This window comes from Cebus imitator, unplaced genomic scaffold, assembly GCF_001604975.1.
Source record: "Cebus imitator isolate Cc_AM_T3 unplaced genomic scaffold, Cebus_imitator-1.0 Scaffold483, whole genome shotgun sequence".
Taxonomy (NCBI): domain Eukaryota; kingdom Metazoa; phylum Chordata; class Mammalia; order Primates; family Cebidae; genus Cebus; species Cebus imitator.
Window position 1 is genome coordinate 829,637 of NW_016107798.1, and position 6,000 is coordinate 835,636.

Consider the following 6,000-nt stretch of genomic DNA (forward strand, 5'->3'; position numbering starts at 1 on the left):
TATTTTTAAAAAGAAACAAAGTGAGCAAATAACATATAAACAGAAAATTAAATCAAATAAATAAGTAAATAAAATAAAAATTGGTAGATCCATGGAACATAGATCCTAGTAAGGTTGAAGGATGGTTGAAGCTAAAATGCTAATGATACAGGATTTAAATAGAAATTAGGCAGTTAATGAGAGTAAGGAAGTCCTCCGTAAGGCTTCCCTTTAACAAAAAGCAGCCCCCAAATCATTTCTTTCTAACAAAGAACAGCCTGTAAAATGGGGCTGCAGACATAAATAAGCAGCTGGACGCTTGCACAGGTAAATTCCGGCAGCTGTGCCAATAGGAAAAGCCTGCTTGGGGCTAGGCACATTCAACATGGTGGCTCCATCTTCCTTTTTCTTTGTCAACCACGTGTACAATGAAGAACAGACAATATGGTGCTGGCTAGGTAGAGAACCCATCTGCATAATAAAACATTAGGATAGATGGCCAGCTTCTTAGTGCACTATGCAAACCTCACATCTGATCTGACCAATCTCTGGGGCCCTGTGTAACTCAGACACCGCCTCCTCAAGCCCTTCTGTAAAACCCCCATGCATTTTACCAAGAAACTGAAAGACCCACTCAGGTGCGCTCTCTCTCTGCAGGGGAGAAAGCTATTTTCTTTTCTCTTTCTTTTGCCTATTAAACCTCCATTCTTAAACTCACTTCTTGTGTGTCTGTGTCTTCAATTTCCCTGGCATGAGATGACTAACCTTGGGTATTTACCCCAGACCATGATGTCACTTCACCAGAAGATTCAAGATAAAAAGTTGGAGATGTGCTCTTATTTTCAGACACTTAAAACTGATATGTTGAAGGGATGGTATTAATAGTTACTATTAAAAATAAGATTTAGTATATGGCAATAGCAGGGAGTTAGGTAGGAGTGAGCGGGTAAGGAAGGGTGAGAAATGTTCACTGGAAGAAAATGTGTATTTGAGAGACCAGCGTTTTAAGAAATAATTTATGCAGTTATTAAAATAACCAATGATACTGGGCACTGTAGCTCATGCCTGCAATCCCAGCATTTTTGGAGGCTGAGACAGGTGGATCACTTGAGGTCAGGAGCTTGAAATTAGCCTGGTCAACATGGTGAAACCTCGTCTCTACTAAAAATACAAAAATTACCTGGGCATGGTGGCGAACACCTATTATCCCAGCTACTTGGGAGACTGAAGCCTGAGAATCACTTGAGCCTGAGAGGTGGAGGTAGCAGTGAGCCAAGATCACACCACTGAACTCCAGCCTGGGCAAAAGAATAAGACCCTGCCTTAATAAAATTAAATAAACAAAATAAAACAGGTAACAAAATAAAATAGGTAATATAATTAAATAAAATAACCAATGACATTGATGGAATAGTGCTGGAGAGTTGTCAGTGATAACAGTGGATGTTATTTCAGGTAGCATGAGGAAGTGGTTTTGTCACAGGCTCTATTTATTAAAATATTCATAAATTCCTAAGAAGTACTTGCCCAAAAATTTAGAGCCTTTAGAAAATTTATCATTAAACATACTGCAAGAATTTATGCTAAACTTTATAAGAATATTTTATAAATGTGAGCGTTTGGGGTGATTTGTATGTATGTGCTCCTCTGCTTTCCATTGTTCTCATTTTTTAACTCAGTATTATATCTATACTAACACTAGTGAAAGTTTTTGAACTTGCAAAAGTATTTAAACTGAAAATAAATCTTATTTTGCTTCTTAACTATATCATTTAATAGGAAGCTAGGAAATTTTAATTTTTAATACACTTGTAGAAAATAATTTGTCCATGATATATGTTTTATTTGAAACTTATAACTGTCCTTTGCATGAATTGCAATGAAAAAGACACTCAACAGATTTATTTAAAGAAAATTAAATACCATCACTGCACGTAAATTATTATTTTCCTATAACTGGCATTGTTTTCATTTATAGAAATGATATCAGAGCTTATGCAAATGGAAAGCTCATCTTGTAAAATTAAAGATGCAATGACCTGTATGATACAATAAAGGATGCAGTTTAGAAACATTATAATTTAGCGCAACAATGTAACTTTATAGAAAATAAATACTAAATAATTTTGTGAATTTAGAAGTCTAGCTTAAAAACTAGAGAATATGAAAGTCTTTAAGTAAATCAATAATTTTCAAACATTAAAATATCCAAGGTAGCTATTAAAAATACTGATCTCTTATTTTATTTTATTTAATCAGTTTTTGTTTGTTTGTTTGCTCTACCCAGATTCTTCCAATGTACAGTCCTGGTTAAGTACCACTCTTGTAAAAATAGTCAAGGTCCCGGGAGGAGAAATTTACATGCAAAGATCTCTTTAGTGACATGTGTAGCTTTATGTTATTGTAGGGATATTAAAAATACCCTAAGTCAGTGGATAATATTACCAAAATAACAGTAAATACACATGAGGTTGAATACTTGAGGGAAGACAATAGTAATTTTTATCATTTGGAAAAATACAGATTAAAGTATTTTTTTTTCTGAAAACCTTTTCTGAAGAATCAAAACTGTTATGATCCAGAAGTAAAATTTTGAACCAAAGATAATAGCATGAGGCTGCTATGAATAAATGTATAGATTGATATCTAAAGTGTTCTGATTCTGATTTACTTAGCAGTTTATAACATGAGAAAAATTAAAAGGACCACTAAGCTTGTAGCAAGAAGGGCATAAACTTGGCTGATTTTCTATCCTATTAGTCATACTGCAATGTAATTTAGTATAGCCTGAACTAAGCAGAACTGGAGATTAGCCTTGGGGTAGAGAAAATTCCATCACTTACTATTATGATTATTCTTGTTTAAAGTTCCCCAGTCACCTCCAAATCCCTATCCCTCAATGTATCCTTTGTCTCTGGCTTGCTCTCTGCCTGGAAAAACTGTCTTCCGTGCACTACATGACCTTGGCCTCTCTGCCTGAAAATTTTGGGGATTTCCAAAGAACAAGATAAGGATGTCTGTGAGAAAGTAAGATAGAAAGACCTCTTAGAATAAAGTGAGGATATCTGGTCCAATGTGATTGTACACCAGAGATCATCTGATGCAATAGAGCTAACACTGGTCAGGCAGCTGTTTTGCAGCTTTCAACCAGCCTCTTTCCTTGATCAACAGAGTTTGATTGAAACACATGCAGAATGGCCATGGCAGCAGAAACATATATGCATTCAAAACCCTCAACTTCATGGCCAATTTGGCTATTAGATCTGCTGGTTGCTCAAACTACTATGAATACTATCACAGGTGGGTCACGTACATGATTACTGGGGAGGAACAGCAATCTACTTATTAGGATAATTAAAATGGATGTTTTTCAACCAAAAGGTAATAAATTATCTTCATCATAATTATCTTCATACATATATTAATAAAATTTATTTTCTTTCCCTGTCTACAATGAGTTTATCAGAACCATCATTTGTGGACTAACACAGTGGCTCATCACAGTCGTGGTATTCTATTCAACATCATGTCAGACTGAGGTTCTCGATTTAAACTACTTTAGAAAGAAGGCATCTTTGAGGAATTTTGGGTAATCTGTCTGGTAAAGAACCCTAGCTATTAAATTGCTATTTCAGTAGTCTGGAATGTGATGGAAGAAGGACATTATCATTGTTATCCCATTCTCAAATAAACTGCCGAAGTCTGGGCTGTGACACGTAAGCATGTTTTATATTAATCAATTATTTATTTCCTTCACTCCCTTTCTTTCTTACCTTGTGTAGACAGCATGAAGAGTGGTTAAAGTTCCACGTGGGAGTGTGACTGGATTGGCATCACCTGGGAAGACACAGTGGCTGAAAGGTCTTCTATCTTCTTTAGGAAGATAATTCATTTCGCTGAAAGCAAAGAAAGAAGTGACACCAAGTAGCAAAAGTGGTAAATTGGCCTGCATATTTTATATTTACTTCCATGATGTGTTATTCATTCTTCTCTACCCAACTCTGTGCCCAGGGAATTTGCAACCTACAGAATCTACCACCCAGGCTTTCTAGTTTGCTGTTCAATTTTGAGACCTGTCAATCCTGACACTTTCCACAATACTTCCTATTTTCCAGACTTGAGTTCTCAACCAAATATATGTTAACTTCCTCATTAAAAAATGGAAACTGAAGAGACTTCTCTGATAGTGTCTTAGGGCCCTGGTGGGAAACAATGCATCATCTTTAGAATTTTGAGGCAAATCCCTTAATATGTGATTTGTTCCACTTAAATATGTGTTTAGAGTAGGACCATAAGAGAGAGTAAAGATGGAAGATTTAAGACAAACTTACTTGGCTGGGACAAGAGGCATTGCATTTAAAATTTTTATTTAAAACAATTTATGGATTCACAGTAGTTTTACATATTCATGGACATTATATTTTATAGTTCAAACCAAGATGTATTCCAGATTACTGAACTAAAGCAGCATTAATAAAAGAACTATTAACAGAGTTGTTAATAGGGTTCAATAAAATGTGTTTTATAAGGTAAAAGACATATTTTAGTATAATGATTTTTGAGGTCTTGAGGGTCACCAGAAAAAAATAAAAATATAATGAAAACCTTAAATTTTGGCAAAAATTTAAACTTAATGCTCTAAATAATAAATATTTAAGTTGCTGAACAGGCAAATGAAAAGACAGTCTGAGGAATATTCATTTGATAGCATTATGTGGGAAGAATGAGTAGAAACTAAAGCTAGGCAGTAAGCTAGCAGGCTACTAAGTTGGCAATACATAGTGTAGTGAAGAGGACTCTTGAACTAGAAGTTAGAGGTTAGAGAATTTAGAAGCTCTTCCTTGTCTTCTCAGAGTTTCAGTTTCATCAACATGTAAGTGAAGATGGGAAGGTCTACCTAAAATGATCCAAGGTGGTTGTAGCTATTAAATAGAATGTGCAGTGTGAAAACGTTTTCAACATTGTGAAACACCGCACAGTATAAGTTACTATTCTCCATCTGTTTGGCTGACTTCTTGAAGTGCTGGACTAACATGGTGGCAATAAAATTAGACAAGAAGGTATGGATTGAAAATTTGCATTTAAGAATAATTGACAGACCATAGTGACATTGAATAAAGAGATAAAAAGAAGTAGTCAATGCTGATATAAAGTTTGGAACCTCACGCCCAGGTCATGGAGGAAGGAGACAGGATTTGATGAAACTGTTCCTTTTAGTTTAGAAATATACCAGGAAGTTGGAGATGTAAAATTTTAGCTCAAAGAAGAAGTTCAGCATAGACATATATTTAATTTGAAGACATTCCAACTAGCACACATTGAGACTTTATAATTTGCAAGGTACGATGGTATGTGAATTATATTTTTTTCCCCACAATAATTCTACATAGCAAATCACTCAAAATTCAGTGGCTTACAACAATAATTAATTTAACACACACACATCTGTGGCGAGTGGTTCTTTTAATTTTGATGGGGGCTCATTCATATCTCTGTCATCACCTGCATATCATGTTTTGCTACTTTTGGCTAGGATTTCTTATGTGTGATCTTATGTTTTGATTTCTAGTGATCAACTGGCTGTTGGTTGTTCTAAGGTGGCCTCAGCCAGCACAATTGTCGATACATATCTCTGCTCCATCTAATTCATCCTTCGGCTGTCTATCCTGGCATGTTCTTATGGCAAAGCTGCATTGTACAAGAGCAATCAAATGAAAATTCAGAAGGCTTCCAGAGGCCAAGACTTAGAATCGACATAGTTATTTCTGTCATGTTTTATCTGCCAAAGCAAGTTAAAGGTCAGTGCAAAACCAAACAGAGGGAAATAAACCTTGTCTCACTATTAAGAAGAGTTAAGAATTAACATGAAAAGATACAGATACATGGAGGAAAGACAAAATGAGGCCATTAAAGAAACCAACCTGTCATGGTGACATTATGGTAATTTATCAGCCAATATTCTTTCATGTCTGTTCCAGGAACAGAGATAAAGCAATAAAGAGAGAGGTTTCTGCTTAATAG